The following is a 15,904-nucleotide window of genomic DNA, read 5'->3' as shown; positions in this document are numbered from 1 at the left end:
TCAGTTGAGCTTTGTAACTGCGTGCTAGATCTTCGGGCGGCGTGCACATGTTAATGAGCTCCTACTTAATTATGAATCGTGAACCACAAGGGGCTACAATCATCTCGCACTTAGTCTTGTCTCAGGTCGTGGCAGGTATGCCGTCTTGTTGTGAATGAAAGGTTCCGAGGTACACTACACTGGTATTAACGAGGTGACACCCGGAGAAAGTTGATTACTTGGAAATTTTACATTGTCAATCAGATGTAACCTCGATCCTTTAGATGCGAGCAAGCACTGTAGGTATTTCGACAGACGAAGTCTTCAAAGAAGTAAGTTTATAACTAAATATCTTGTCCAATTACTTGTCATGTATTATTCGTTTATTGGGACCGTTACGGTCAGTCAAAGATCGCTGTGGGGATAACAGAAATGACGTCATAAATACTGAATGCGTGGAAAACTACCCCATCATGCCAGACGTTTAAATTTTTTTATTCCTTTGCCACTAACTCTATTCGCAATATATTTCACAGACAGTCACCACATAGTCCGCTGAATGTACCTACACAAAAATATCATTGTATGGCATATAGTTAGAGAGATACGACGACATAAACACTGAGATGTGAAAATATTACGAATCATGCATGAAGTTTTAATACATTTATTCTTTACTAGTAAGACTCTGGTACAGTCGAGTCAACTCAAGGAAATCCCTGACACCCGGCAGCGCTTTTCACAGCTTTCAAGTACGAAGCACAAATGGATGTAATGCGAAAACAATAGCAGTCTTTAGAGCTACGAAGAGGCGTTGCCATAATACATTTTTACATTATACATATTCCTTTGTACGACTGTTACATTATTTCAGAGGTCTTTTCACGAAGACATGGAAATAAAACTGTTTCGATACTACTCTACAGTTCTTTTTTTTCGTTTCTAATGGAAAATTGGCAAAGTGAATACCCCGACATTGTCCGTACCAACATAAACGGCATTTCACAATTCCTATTTCACACTTTCCGAAAGGCAAATTTCCTGTTGGTTTCTGTCTCGTGTTCTTCGGCCGACGTTTGACTTTTTTTCGGTCTGTAAATACCCTTTCGACGTGACTGACCAATGTCCGGCCGATTCTGTTCGTCAACTTTAACATGTATACCAGAAAGGTGGTACCCGATATTTCTTCTTTCGTCGCTCACAGTCCGCAGCTCTTGCTAGCATTGCTGGCTCTGGATCACGGGGTTCCAGGTTCGATTACCGGCCGAGTTGGGGATTTTCTCTGCCCGGGGACTGGGTATTTGTGCTGTCCCCATCAATTCATCACCACCACCCTTCGTGACAGTGGCTAGATTGGACTGTGTAAAAAATTGAACTGTGAAAACAATGGGTAGTTTGTACGGGCGCTGATGACCGCGCAGTTGAGCTAACCACAAACCAATCATCGTAATCATCATCGTCGGTCAAACAGCATAAAGATAATTTAGAAACCGGCCGAAAAGATGAAGAAAAAGGGGCCGACGTTCAATAGCGGGAATATACCGCTTGCCCTGTGCACGGTCTATACGGAAATGACTGTACAATCCGCCAACTCCAGGATCGCCGGACACAGACGGACTATCTAAGAAAATCCTCCGAAACCGAAGATCTCGCTGTGGGCCACCATTTCCGCTTGTCCAGGGAAGCCATCGAAATTGAGAAACATGATAATAGCTTCAACAAGAAAAAGAAAATTTTTGTAAATTAATTCGCCGACTGCGAATTCCTTGACAACAGCTATATTTGGTACAGATACACTACCGAACAGTGAAATACGAAAATTTATGCCGGACTGGGGCTCGAAACCGGATTACCCACTTGTCACGATATCCACCTTAACCGCTTCAGCTCTCCATGCGCTCTCTCCAAACTGACTCAAACTGTCTCCATCCTTCTATCGTAGTGCACTAAATTCACCACTACGACGTAAGCATGCATACAGTATGACTTCTGGAAGTTTGGGTCGGTCCAGGGAGTGTACATGCATAGCCGAAGTGGTTAAGACGGACATTGTGAGAAGTGGTAAATCCGGATTCGAGTCACGGAAACAGTGTGTTCGCCGTATCGAATGTTGGACAGACCACAGATTTTTCAGTCTTCGTTTTAATCTAGCCTTCATCTCTCAACGATTTGGTAAGTCACCAAACTCAATTAGTGGTTCGCATTCCACGTATGTGTATGCCCCATTTCCCCAGTTGGATTAATGGTGTTGCTGGCGGCAGGAATGTCGCCGAAACGGCGTCCAATAAAAGAATAGACAGCTGGAGCTGCATATTTTGCCTTCCTTGGTTTCCGTCACTTTGGCCATCTTCTGGAATCTCTTAGACGCTGCTTTTGTCGCCCGCACCAACATAATACCGTGCCAGACCGAACCCACCAGTCAACACACACACACACACACACACACACACACACACACACACACACACACACACACACACACACACTCCGTCCGAACAGGCCATGAAGAACCAACGGTACCGACCGGCCGCCGTGTCATTCTCTTCTCAAGGCGTTACTAGATGGGGATACGGAGGAGAATGTGGTCAGCACACCCCTCTTCCAGCCGTATGTCAGTTTACGAGACCGGTGCCGCTACTTCTCAAGTAGTTTAGTTTCCTCCACAAGGGCCTAGTGCACCCCGCTTGCCAACAGCGCTCGGCAGACCGGATGGTCACGCATCCAATTGCTAGACCAGTCCGACAGCGCTTAACTTCGGTGATCTGACGGGAACCGGTGTTGCCACTGCGGCAAAGCCGTTGGCAGCGAAGAGCGATAGTTCGACTTAACTATAGTGAATAAGACAGCAAGAAAAAGATTGGTCGCAATACTGAACCCTATGGAACACCAACAGTAATACGTCCCCACTCAGAAGGAGGTCCACCATCATCTTTCATGCCTCCTTGAAATTAAGTATGAAATTAAATGGAACACAAATATTGTACTTTGAAAGAATTTTGTGATATGCTCAAAAAAAATGGTTCAAATGGCTCTGAGCACTATGGGATTTAACTTCTGAGGTCATCAGTCCCCTAGAACTTAGAACTACTTAAACCTAACTAACCTAAGGACATCACACATATCCATGCCCGAGGCAGGATTCGAACCTGCGACCGCAGTGGTCGCGCGATTCCAAACTGTAGCGCCTGGAACCGCTCGGCCACTCCAGCCGGCAGTGATATGCTCAATTCAGAGGGTGACACAATCATAATTTATTTATTTTTTTTTTTTTTTGTGGTAAAGTTCTATGGGACCAAACTTCTGATGTCATCAGTCCCGAGGCTTACAAACTTATTAAACTGACTTATGCCAGTGATGACACACATACACCCATGCCCGAAGGAGGACTTGAACCTCCGACTTGGGGAGCCGCGTGAACCGTGGCAAGACGCCGTAGACCGAGTCATAAAAATGTTGATTGGCTCATTTGAAGGAGGGGACCAGACACTGAGGTCATCGGTCCCATCGGCTTATGGAAGAATGGGGAAGGAAGTCGGCCATGCTCTTTCAAAGGAATCATGCCGACATTCCCCTGAAGCGATTTAGGGAAATCACGGAAAACCTAAATCAGGATGGCCGGACACGGGTTTGAACCGTCGTCCTCCCGAATGCAGGTTGAGTGTGCTAACCATTGCGCTGCCATAAAAATGCTCAGGAAGGTAAATTCTTGCGTGTCATATCTTGTCCAGTCCGGACTTGTGCGCAGTCCCTAATGATGTCATTCATGGGACGCTAAATCAAACTTTCTCCTTTCTTTGGTCAACTAATGGCCTGATACAGTCAATCAGGAAAGATATGTTAATAAAGTGATTCATAGCTTACATGGATATATACAATAATGATATCGGAAGGATATGCTTTGTTTTTTGTTTTATTTGGAATTTTAGAACTCCCTAAGAACTTTTGGATTCCGTAGAAATATTGGAACACATGAGGCAATACTGACCCTACGACTTATCTTAGAAGCTAGATTAAGGAAAGGCAAACCTATGTTTCTAGCATTTGTAAACTTAGAGAAAGCTTTTGGCAATGTTGACTGGAATACTCTATTTCAAATTCTGAAGGTGGCAGGGGTAAAATACAGGGAGCGAAAGGCTATTTACAATTTGTACAGAAACCAGATGGCAGTTACAAGAGTCGAGGGGCAGGAAAGGGAAGCAGGGGTTGGGAAGGGAGTGAGACAGGGTTGTAGCCTCTCCCTGATTTTATTCAATATTTATATTGAGCAAGCAGTGAAGGAAACACAAGTAAAGTTCGGAGTAGGTATTAAAATCCATGGAGAAGAAACAAAAACTTTGAGGTTCGCCGATGACAATGTAATTCTGTCAGAGACAGCAAAGGACTTGGAAGAGCAGTTGAACGGAATGGACAGTGTCTTGAAAGGAGGATATAAGATGAACATCAACAAAAACAAAACGAGGATAATAGAATGTAGTCGGACTGTGTGATGGGGAGGGAATTAGATTAGGAAATGAAACGCTTAAAGTAGTAAATGATTTTTGCTGTTTGGGGAGCAAAATGACAGATGATGGTCGAAATTAGAGAGGTTATAAAATGTAGACGGGCAATGGAAAGGAAAGCGTTTCCGAAGAAGAGAAATTTGTTAACATCGAGTATAGATTTAAGTGTCAGGAAGTTGTTTCTGAAAGTATTTGTATGGAGTGTAGCCATGTATGGAAGCGAAACATGGACGATAAATAGTTTGGACAAGAAGAGAATAGAAGCTTCCGATATGTGGTGCTACAGAAGAATGCTGAAGATTAGATGGGTAGATCACGTAACTAATGAGGAGGTATTGAATAGGATTGGGGAGAAGAGAAGTTTGTGGCACAACTTGAGTAGAAGAAGGGATCGGTTGGTAGGACATGTTCTGAGGCATCAAGGAATCACAAATTTAGCATTGGAGGGCAGCGTGGAGGGTAAAAATCGTAGAGGGAGACCAAGAGATGAATACACTAAGCAGATTCAGAAGGATGTAGGTTGCAGTAGGTACTGGGAGATGAAGCAGCTTGCACAGGATAGAGTAGCATGGAGAGCTGCATCAAACCAGTCTCAGGACTGAAGACCACAACAACAACAACATTTATATTACTGATTTCCCTGGAAGGAGTACCATGAAATTGATTGAATGCTGTGGTTGCTGATGATTTTCACATAAACGCAATGATTCTTTCGAACGTATCGTCAATGTGGGGATACCAATTCATTCCACATTTGTACACATAGGTATTAGGCTTTATAAAGTCGTAACAGACGCTTCTCGTCAGTAAACTTTCATGTGCGGTTCTTCCCAAAAATCTCCGTCCATCTCGTTACGCCTACGAATGGCAACACCGACTGGTTCCCAAATCCGAGCGCGCCCTCTCGGAGCGATCGAAGCATATCCGGGGCGTGCTATGCATGCTTCGGCCGGCAGGTCTTCAATAAATTATCTAAGCGGGGGCCACAAGTTCTATAGACCAGCCAGTTATACGCGACCAGGGAGAATCTGCGTCGGAGCCTCGCTAGTCCTTGACCGGGACGCACGCACCAATGCCATCGCGTGACAACCCCGGAGTTACACGCAAACCGCAGTCGCTTTCACTTCAGGGTAATGACCACAAATTTCACTGCCACTTCCTTCAGCAGCAGCCGTCATTCGTCGCCGCTACCTGACCGTCGATTCCTTGTGTTGTTATCTCCAGCATCAAAATACAGCATACACCGTGTTGTCAAAAGAGTGTTCCCTTTTAGTTTATGAGGACTTGAAATCTGCTGGAATGTCTGATTGTAAAACAATAAACTGGTAGCCAAGATCGCAGGAATTCTTTGTATTCCTTGATTACCGGTTTCGGCGAAACTAAAGCCGCCATCATCGGATCTAGGGAGGACAGAAAACACTATAAAAGTGGGCTTGGATTCCACTTACATTGCATGTACACATATAAAACCTTTATACTAATACTCCTATTAAAGAATGCGATGATAATATTAAAAATAATCTCTTAAAATATCAGAAAGTAAGCTAAGCAGAAATAATAGAATTCATTGACCTGTTGGAAACGTCTCTCTCGTTTAACTACTTCCAGTTCAATAATAAAATATATTGTCAGCGTTATGGGCTTGCGATGGGCAATTACCTTACAGATAAAATGGCAGATATTTTTATTAACCACCTTGAGAATAACTTTTTGTAATAATGCAAATTTGAAAGAGGCAAATATATACTACAAGATGTATGGTGGCGACGTCATTGCTCTGATCCGAGGCGACCTCAGTGACGTTAACATATACCTTACAGCCTTAATGCGATACATAATCAGATTATTTTTGCTCTTGAACTTGAGAGCAATTGCAGCATTAATTATTTAGATTTGACGATTACGGAAGTTAACGATAATCATAAGTTCAGCATTTTTAGGAAACCATTCTCTACAGACCTTACTATTAACGCCCAATCATGTCATCCTCCCAAATGTAAAAAGGTGTACTTCTAATCGATGATTCATAGACTTGTAAAACTCCCCTTGGAACAAGACAGTATAAAGCAAGAAATAGCAACGCTGGAATACATAGCACATAATAATGGATACGATCCATCTATAGTCGACGTTATTTATAAGAATGTAAAAAGAAATAAAAATAAGAACAAGTTATCTAGTAATACCAATCCGAAAAGATATGTCCCTATGACCTATAATGGTCTAATATCAGATAAAACTGAACGACAGTTCCGTAAGTCGAACGTGGTGTTCGCGTTCAATACGAAAAGTAACCTACGCTCGAAACTTAGACATACTGTAGAAAGCCAAGCAGACAAATACAAAAGCACAGGGGTTTATAAACTACAATGCGGTGAGTGCGAAGGGTTCTATGTCGACAGACAAGAAGGTCGATTTTACACGTTTTCGAGAACACACAAATGCACATAAGAAGACTGCATTTGCAGACCATATGCGGGCGTCTAAGCATAAAGTGTTAGATATACGCCGAGGCATGGAGATTTTGCATAGGGCCCCCAAAGTAAAAGCTTGACATTCCAGAAAACATTCAAATTAATGGAAACAAGAAAGATACCCTAACTCACTGCTTAATGATCAACTCAAATCTGCAGACCATAATTTCTTTAGTATTTTTGACGAGGTCCTACAAAGCCCTTTGAAGCAACAGTGAACCATGGAAACGCAGTCAACTCTTTTATGAATGTGCGGAGAATGTCCTATTTTAGGGCGAAAGGCACCCCCCCCCCCCGTCCCTCCCCCCCCCCCCCCCCCCCCCGCGTGTTATAGGCAACTATTAATATCACCATTGTTTGCCTTGATGTTGTAACCTGTATTTGTCCTAAGGTATGTAATTAATTTTATATGTACACATGTACACACTTTTATAGTGTTTTCTGTCCTCCCTAGGTCCGATGATGGCGGCTTTAGTTTCGCCGAAAGTGGTAATCATGGAATAAAAAAGAATTCGTGCGATTTTGCTTCTAGTTTATTGTTTTACAAGCTTCTAGATCGCTCCCACATGAGTATAATGTGCTCCCTACAGAATGTCTGATTGTCTGTGGAGGTGCGGCGGCCCATTACTCCTCAAAATCCGAAAACAGAGAAGGTAATGATGATGGACGTTGGGGTCTGGTGAGAAATCGACGGTCTAGCTCATTCCAAAATGTGTTCCATTAGGTTCATGCCGGGAGTCAGGCCAGGTCATCCATTCTCAGGAACGTTACTGTCCATAAGCCATTACCTCACACATACTGCTTTATGACATGGTGCATTGTCATTTGACGCACTAGTCGTCTCCGACCTGGTCCCTTACACAATGCTGCAAAATGTGTTCATGTCCTGCATTTAGCGTTTTCTTAAGCACGATAGCGAACGACACCCTAACAACGAAAAACACCGTAACACGACATCCTCTATATTTCCATCGATTGCCACATAGTATAGCGTGATTCATTACTCTAGATAACTCGTTTCCAGTCATCCACTGGTCAGTTACGTGAGTCTCCATATAATAAGTGTGTCCAATCACTGAATACCTAAAAGTGTGGCTTATGACGAACTGCTCGAACACTGCACTTCATTCTCTTTAACTCCTTACGGAGAATCACTATGCTACCCGGATTCCTGCCAATTCTTTGGAATTCATGATTGATCCCTTCCGCTGATTTTACGCGGTATTTTAGAACCACCCACCGTTGTAATGGTCGACGTTCTCTGTCTGTCATTACATGAGGTCTGTGTGGTTTTCGTTTAGCTGTGGTTCTTTCACATTTCCTCTTCACAGCCACATCACCAACAGTCGTCTCGTGCAGCTTTAGAAGGGCTGAAATGTCGCTGATAGATTTTTTACTCTGGTTACATCCAATGGATAGTCCACATACGAAGTCGCTGACCTCTCCTGACCCACCCGTTCTGCTGTTACTTCTGTTCTACTGTTAACACAAAACTTCTGCCTCCTTCTGGCAGATCCACCTCTAGTGACATCTAATCATCAATCCCGTACGACATAGAGGTGTCCTGTTAGTTTTTATCAGATAATGTATGCTTTAAATCAGTGCCTGGAATAGTCCCGAAATTACATTTATGCTCATAGACTTCATTGCAGTAACTATACACAACATTGTAGATAATAAAATGTATTTTTTACCACTATTGAGGAAATCTACATATTTATGAAAATTATCACTGTTTTCATATGCAGAACAAACATTTGAAGAAATGAACTAATTAACTGTCAAGTTTTAAAAAAAAAATTAAATTGTTCTGAGCACTATGGGACTCAACTTCTGAGGTCATCAGTCCCCTAGCACTCAGAACTACTTAAACCTAACTAACCTAAGGATATCACAAACATCCATGCCCGAGGCAGGATTCGAACCTGCGACCGTAGCGGTCGCGCGGTTCCAGACTGTAGCGCCTAGAACCGCTCGGCCACCTCGGCCGCCTTGTCAAGTTTGTCAAATGTGTCTCTTGCATATCATAACTGTGACATTTTCATAAATATGTACATTTCATCATTGGGAAAAAGATAAAATAAAAATAAAGTATAATCGATAATTTAGTAGTGAATAAGGGTAAAAAAGGTATTTTATTATCTATATATATAATGTAATCCAAAATATTGTAACACCTCCGACTGTACACAAACTTTTTGTGAAGCCATAGTGTCATAATATCTTTGTACCATGTTTTGTAAACAAACATTGTCAGTGATGATTTGCATGTTTGCAATGTTCTGTATAATGGAGGACGCACAATATTTGTAAATAAACAAACCAAAATACTATTTGTAACATTAGCTTTAAGAAAAGAAAAAAAATCTCATTCATTTTGCCGACTTCACGATTGCAGTCTCACTTCGAAAAGACGCAGGCGAGGTAGAAAAGCACACATGCAATCATCACTAAAGATGAAACTTCCTGGCAGATTAAAACTGTGCCGGACCGAGACTCGAACTCGGGACCTTTGCCTTTCGCGGGCAAGTGCTCTACCAACTGAACTACCCATTCTCACAGCTTTACTTCTGCCAGTACCTCGTCTCCTACCTTCGAAACTTTACAGAAGCTTTTCTGTGAACCTCGCAGAACTAGCACTCCTGAAAGAAAGGATATTGCTTAGCCATTGCTTAGCCACAGCCTGGGGGATGTTTCCAGAATGAGATTTTCACTCTGCAGCGGAGTGTGCGATGATATGAAACTTCCTGGCAGATTAAAACTGTGTGCCGGACCGAGACTCCAACTCGGGACCTTTGCCTTTCGCGGGCAAGTGAGCTACCCAAGCTCGACTCACGCCCCGTGAAGTTTCATATCAGCGCACACTCCGCTGCAGAGTGAAAATCTCATTCTGGAATCACTAAAGATATTCATGAAAGAAAATACGCAAAAGCGCTTGAAAATGAGAATAAATTCTCTAAACGCGTTGTGCTCGGCAGCAAAAAATAACTGGTGCAGTTTTCATTACTTCAATCATGAATGACTCAGCTACACGCTTTCACCATACGATGAAGTAAATTATGAAAATTTTATGTTGTTCATTCCGTCAGGTAAATACACTTCAGAAGTTTCAATACAATAGTTCAAGGTGCGCGTTTAACATATGGGAAGGAAATGGAGTGTCCATAACAGCCAAAAAACGAAGCCCCATGGAGGAAATATCGGAATGAACTCAGAGAAACTGGATGATTTAATCAACAGAAAGAGATTCATAAATTGAGTAACTAAACAACGCGTTGGTCCATCTCTGGCCCTTCCTTACGCAAGCAGTTATTCGGTTTGGCAATGATTGAGAGAGTTGTTGGATGATGTTCTAAGGAATATCGTGAAAAATTCTTTCCAACATGCGCGTTAGATCGTCAAAACTCTGTTTGAAAGCTCTGTCCATAATGCTCCGGATGTTCTCAGTTGGAAGAGATCTGGCGACCTTGCTCACCAAGGGTTTTGCAAGCACGAAGACAAGCAAGAGAAACTCTCGCCGTGTGCGGGCGTACATTATATTGCTGACATTTAAGGCCAGGATGGCTTGCCATGAAGGGCAACAAAACGGGACGTAGGATATTGTCGACGTATCTCTGTGTTGTTCCTACTTCGCCTTTATCGGTCGATCGTCCGCTCAAAGCCGGATTATGGGAGCTTTCTATACTCCTCTGCACGGCCGTCCATCTTACGTCGCCTCAACTCTATACAACATCGGATGTTACGTCTTGCGATTGAAGCGTTCTATACTAGTCCCGTCGAGAGTCTTCATGCTGAAGCCGCTGAATTGCCACTCACCTACCGGCGCGATATACTGCTTTGTCGGTATGCCTGTCGGCTATTGTCAATGCCCGACCACCCGTCTTATCCTTCCTTTTTTGACGACTGTCTCGACCGTCAATACGGGTTGTAGGTCTCTGCCCTGCTACCCCCTGGAGTTCGCTTTCGTCGCCTCCTTCAGCACCTTGATTTTTCACTCCCTGCAACCTTTGGAGTGGGCGAGAGCCAAACACCACCTTGGCTCCAGGCTCAGGTTCGCGTTCACCTTGACCTCAGCTCGCTCCCAAAGGAGGTTACCCAGCTGGCTCCCGGTTTGTCGAACTTCGTTCGAAGTTCATTAATAAGATCTTCATTTATACAGATGGCTCTAAGGCCAATAATGGTGTCGGGTATTCTTTTATTGTCGGGGCACACAGTTTCAAATACCGGCTCCATGGCCATTGTTCGGTCTTCACAGCTGAGCCATTTGCCCTCTACCAGGCTGTTCTTTACATCCGCCGCCACCGACATTCTGCTTATGTCATCTGCTCTGATTCCCTGAGCGCCATCCAGAGCCTCAGTGATCCGTATCCGGTTCACCCTTTCGTGCACCGGATCCAACGCTCTCTTCAGCAGCTGGCGGACGACGGTGCTCGGGTTACCTTTATGTGGGTTCCTGGCCATGTCGGTATCCCTGGGAACGAAACTGCAGATGCCGTAGCCAAAGCTGCGGTCCTCCAGCCACGGACAGCTTCTTGTTGTGTGCCTTCATCTGATTTTAGCAGGGTCATTTGTCAGCGCATTTTATCGCTGTGGCATGCCGATTAGGCTACACTTACTGCAAACAAGCTTCGGGCGTTGAAACCTCTCCCCACGGCTTGGACGACCACGCCCTTCTCGGAGGGAGGAGGTCGTTTTGGCCCGGTTACGGATTGGACACTGCCGGTTCAGCCATCGCCATCTGCTGACGGCTGCGCCGGCGCCGTTCTGCGCATGTGGGCAATTGCTGACGGTACGCCACATTTTAACGTCCTGTCCGAATTTTAATACACTGCGCGTTGATCTTGGCCTGCCGCGTACTCTGGATGCCATTTTAGCGGATGGCCCAGGAGCAGCTGCTCGCGTTCTTCGTTTTATCCACTTGACAAACCTGTCTAAGGACATTTGATTATGCTGTTTTCTTTTAATCCCTTGCCTGTTGATGTGCCTTTTATAGTGTTATCCTTTTTAGTTGCTGTTTTAACCTTGTGCCTCACAGTGCACTCATAATTTAGTCTGGGCGCTAATGACCACTCTACTTGTGCGCTCTAAAACCACAAAAAAAATCAACCTTGTGCTGTGAGGGTGCCGCGGATGACAACCAAAGGAGTCCTGCTATGGAAAGAAATGCCATAACAGAACATCACTCCTAGCTGTCGGACTGTAAGGCGGTTGCCCATTCAGGTTGGTATCCTGCTGCTGTGTCTCGAGACACGTCTTCTCTGGCCATCGGCGCTCAGTTCCAAGTGGGGCTCATCACTAAAGACAGTTCTACTGTGGATAAGGTTCCAGGCCGAATGTGTAGGACACCACTGCAGACGTGCTTGTTCGTGTACACAGGTCAATGGTAGTTGGGGTAAAGGTCCCTGTGAGCTCAGCCTCCTTTATGTGATCCACCTATTAATGGTCGCTGTGTTCACTGAAACACGAATTGGCTGTCGTATCCGTAATAACGGTGAATTGGGGGCTCTGAGTGCCTCTCTGACGATTGCTCGGTCCTCGTATTCTGTCATCTCTCTAGTTCGGTCGCTTCTTTTTTTGACGCTGCGTTCGGCCATTGTTCACCCATTCCTGTCAACATCGTCGAATACTGGCATCGCTCCTATTCAAATGTAGACTAATTCACCGACTACTCCAATCGGTTTCTCTCTAAGCTCAACTATACACTTTCTCTCAAATACAGACATCTACACTACTGGCCATTAAAATTGCTACACCAAGAAGAAATGCAGATGATAAACGGGTATTCATTGGACAAATATACTATACTAGAACTGACATGTGATTACATTTTCACGCAATTTGGGTGCATAGATCCTGCGAAACCAGTACCCAGAACAACCACCTCTGGCCGTAATAACGGACGGCCATGATACGCCTGGGCATTGAGTCAAACACAGCTTGGATCGCTTTCTGTATCCAGAAAGGCCCGTACAGGACCTGCAACATGCGGCGTGCATTATCCTGCTGAAATGTAGGGTTTCGCAGGGATCGAATGAAGGGTAGAGCCACGGGTCGTAACACATCTGAAATGTAACGTCCACTGTTCAAAGTGCCGTCATTGTGAACAAGAGAGGACCGAGACGTGTAACCAATGGCTCCCCATACCACCACGCCGGGTCATACGCCAGTATGGCAATGACGAATACGCGCTTCCAATGTGCGTTCACCGCGATGTCGCCAAACACGGATGTGACCATCATGATGCTGTAAACAGAACCTGGATTCATCCGAAAAAATGACGTTTTGCCATTCGTGCACCCAGGTCCGTCGTTGAGTACACCATCGCAGGCGTTCCTGTCTGTGATGCAGCGTCAAAGCTAACCGCAGCCACGGCCTCCGAGCTGATAGTCCATGCTGCTGCAAACGTCGTGGAACTGTTCGTGCAGATGGTTGTTGTCTTGCAAACGTCCCCATCTGTTGACTCAGGGATCGAGACGTGGCTGCACGATCCATTGCAGCCATGGGGATACGATGCCTGTCATCTCGACTGCCAGTGATACGAGGCCGTTGCGATCCAGCACGGCGTTCCGTATTACCGTCCTTAACCCACCGATTCCGTATTCTGCTAACAGTCATTGGATCTCGACCAACGCGAGCAGCAATGTGGCGATACGATAAACCGCAATCGTGATAGGCTACAATCCGACCTTTATCAAAGTCGGAAACGTGATGGTACGCATTTCGCGTCCTTACACGAGGCATCACAACAACGTTTCACCAGGCAACGCCGGTCAACTGCTGTTTGTGTATGAGAAATCGGTTGGAAACTTTCCTGATGTCAGCACGTTGTAGCTGTCGCCACCGGCGCCAACCTTGTGTGAATGAATGCTCTGAAAAGCTAATCATTTGCGTATCACAGCATCTTCTTCCTGTCGGTTAAATTTCGCGTCTGCAGCACATCATCTTCGTGGTGTAGCAATTTTAATGGCGAGTAGTGTACGTCAATTGTGTGTTTTTGAGTGGAATTCGCCTTTAGCAAAATACAATTTTGTTTTTTGTCACTGACCTGTTTCACTGCAGCTGCAGCATCATCAGTGGGATTTTTATTATTATGGCTGTTAAACGTGAGGAATGTTATTTACTGTTTAAAAATATATAAATATAGTTTCTAAATGGTAATTACAGGTTTTTGAAGAGCACATAAAACTGTTTATTCATATCTTCTTACCACGTGGTGTGGTTTTCTTGCTGTATTACGTTTTTACAGTGACTGTTTTTCGTATCAGTTTGCCACCTGCATCTATATACGACTTATTGTAGGCAAAACATTTACGCAAAAATGACGCTTTCTAAACTGTTATGGCTATGTCTGACATTAATAATTCATGTCAAAGGTTGTGTGTGTGTGTGTGTGTGTGTGTGTGTGTGTGTGTGTGTGTGTGTGTGTGTGTGTGTGTGTGTGTGTAGACAGACTTGTAGATGGTCACCCACACCGTGCAGAAGTAAAGGTGAATTCCGTTCAACCACAGCAATAACTTAGTGTCAGCACATAACGCCTTCCCAATGTGACACCAAGTAAAGGGGCTTAGCATTGATCGCACTCCACTTTTGGCGAGCCACCAAATGCCGCCGCCCAGCAACGAGGAACTTCCTTCACGGCGAGATATCCATGAGAGCCCTTACACAACGGCTTAGCAATACGTCACAAATTGCTCTGCATCCACTGGTAGTACTAAAACTTTTAAAGTACACCACGGGCCTGCAGTAAACTGAGCTTCGACGAAGCGCTGCAGTCCTTTCCGTGGTATGCGACCAAAAGGTAGGTCAGAATCAGAAGGTTTTTGAGATCGACTTCGCTTCCATAATCTACATTCGATTACTTAAAATGGTTCAAATGGCTCTGAGCACTATGGGACTTTACATCTATGGTCACCAGTCCCCTAGAACTTAGAACCACTTAAACCTAACTAACCTAAGGACATCACACAACACCCAGTCATCACGAGGCAGAGAAAATCCCCGACCCCGCCCGGAATCGAACCCCGGATCGATTACTTAAATTATATGTCAACTGTAGCGCACAATTTCGGCGCTAAATTGGGGATTGGCAAAATCCTGTACCCTCACACTGTTCGGTTTAGCTTACCGGACACATGAAAGCAAGCATCGTCCGTGAACGTCACCTTCTCAGAAAGTCCGACTCAGATTCTCAATTGCAAATGCTCTGGCTTTTGGCCTGTCCTCAGGATGATGCTGCATCTTGCAGGCATGAAGCTTCAGTCTCTTATGTAGCAACCTATGCTTCGTGGATGCTGGTGGTTAAAAGTTGCGCTGGATCTGGGTGTCAGTTTTCGTCCGTCTCTCTCTCTCTCTCTCTCTCTCTCTCAAGTCTCAATGGGTTGTGAACCTCCTGCCCCTTTATACCATCGCCATTTCTGAAATAAACGTGAAGTTCTAAAGATGATTTTGGCACACCCTGTGAATTTTCTTTTCAGCGAGTGAACGGAGTTTCAAAGAGCAATGGCTAACTCGAGTGAAAATTACAATGTTGTGTTTGTCTATGTAAGCTGACGGCAGATAAGATCATCGTAGGGATCTTTTACTAGTTCAAGACGTAGTGAATTCAATATGAATCATAGATTTCAATTTCATGATCAGCGGAAGTAGCTGATCGGGAGAACACATCTCACATAGGCACACGGTTATATGAGGAACACGTTGATACGTGCAGTACGTTGCCCGGAAATGCTGTCCAAAAATCTCTGATGCCAAATAATTACGACACCACAGCTCAGAAATGTTCATGAGCCAATAAAGGAAATACACTGGAGAGCCAAAGAAAGTGGTACACCTGCCTGATATCGTGTAGATTCCCCGCAAGCACGCAGAAATGCCGAAACACGACATGGCATGGACTCGACTAATGTCTGAGGTAGTGCTGCAGGGAACGGACTCCATGAATCCTGCAGGGCT

The 15,904-nt window shown here is 44.5% G+C and overlaps 1 protein-coding gene and 1 pseudogene across 2 annotated transcripts in view; one reads left to right on the top strand and one right to left on the bottom strand.

The window, feature by feature from the left end:
* Positions 1-15,904, top strand: part of LOC126425132 (organic solute transporter alpha-like protein) — a 329,608-nt gene that overhangs the window by 129,848 nt on the left and 183,856 nt on the right. The gene's annotated exons all lie outside the window — the stretch shown is intronic.
* LOC126425358 (5S ribosomal RNA) lies at positions 2,665-2,782 on the bottom strand (annotated as a pseudogene).

Source organism: Schistocerca serialis, chromosome 10, assembly GCF_023864345.2.
Source record: "Schistocerca serialis cubense isolate TAMUIC-IGC-003099 chromosome 10, iqSchSeri2.2, whole genome shotgun sequence".
NCBI classification, from domain to species: Eukaryota; Metazoa; Arthropoda; class Insecta; order Orthoptera; family Acrididae; genus Schistocerca; species Schistocerca serialis.
Note: the sequence above shows the minus strand (reverse complement) of the source record. Positions and strands in the feature narration are given on the sequence as shown.